This window comes from Octopus sinensis, linkage group LG12, assembly GCF_006345805.1.
Source record: "Octopus sinensis linkage group LG12, ASM634580v1, whole genome shotgun sequence".
Classification (NCBI taxonomy): domain Eukaryota; kingdom Metazoa; phylum Mollusca; class Cephalopoda; order Octopoda; family Octopodidae; genus Octopus; species Octopus sinensis.
In genome coordinates this window covers 65,103,114-65,104,451 of record NC_043008.1, presented here as the reverse complement: position 1 = coordinate 65,104,451, position 1,338 = coordinate 65,103,114, and positions in this window count along the sequence as shown.

The following is a 1,338-nucleotide window of genomic DNA, read 5'->3' as shown; positions in this document are numbered from 1 at the left end:
TACACCAATATGTGACTGTGTGTGTGTGTGTGTGTACAATGATGGATTCGTGGGTTTCGTTTATTTCAGAGATGATTTCCTAATTTCACCGGAGTATAAATACTCATAACGGTGATAAGAAAACAAAAAAATTAAAAACAAATCGAACTTTAAAAATTTCCCGATAAACAAGTTTAGTCAAACTCAAAGTTTGATTCAATTCAATTAAAAAGCAAGGGTAAGCAACGCAATTTACGAAAAACCTTATCTGCGAGCAGGATATGCATCGCTCCTCCGATGCTTTTTTTTTTCATTCACATTCTTGTATTTGTAGTGCACTTAAGCACTTATTTACAACAATGTTTATCTTTTTTTCTGCCATATTTCATCTATCTATTGCACACAAAATTCTATTATAACAGAATTTTTGAATATTATTAGATATAGCAAATCACAATATAAAGTCATACACACATACGCACATGCACACACACACACACACTCTTGTACACATATACACATGTGAACATACATAAACACAGCCGTATTTACTCATTCACAAAGCCTTTATACGCTAAGCAATAATTTTCAGTTTATTTTTCTTCATAAATGAAATACTATGAATATATCAAGTCAAATAAGTAGAAATAGCAGATGAATCATTTAAAAGTTACATTCTACCTTCTAAAGGTGGCTGTAATGAGATGATATTGTCTCAGAAACGCAGTGACTAAACGAAGGACGGAGGGGTTATGGATTGAATTCATTCGATGATGGGTCAGGATATATCATTATATATTTAAGACTTTTTAACAAGAACCATGAAAAACGCCTGTAACCAAAGAACAGGGGAATAGACTGAATTGTGGAGAAATTCCATGCAACGAAAATACGCTGTAACACAGCACTCAATACGTTAAAGACCAGTTGAGTTTGAATATGTGCTGTACATCGATCCTAGATTTTCGCCCATCTTACTACATATTGTTCTACTTGGTAAGGAGAGCATTAACCACAAGAAAAACAACAAAAATATCAGTCACTCAATTTTTCTCCATGTTGTATATTTAGTAACACTTATAGATATATACCTGCCTATGATCTTAAGGTAGCGATAATGGGTGAAACACCTGGTTTTGTTATTTAATGTTAGTGCTGATGCCTAATTGATCACTTGAAGCTTGTCGCTTATAAGTATGAAGTTTTATTTTTATTCGGAGTTACCATACTTGTAGAATTTGTATTTTATGGAAAAGCAAAATTATAAAGACTCATTAAATACATACATAAACGTTTATGATAATCAACGACATTGCTTCTTTATAGCATATATATATGGCAGAATAACAGCAGACCTTC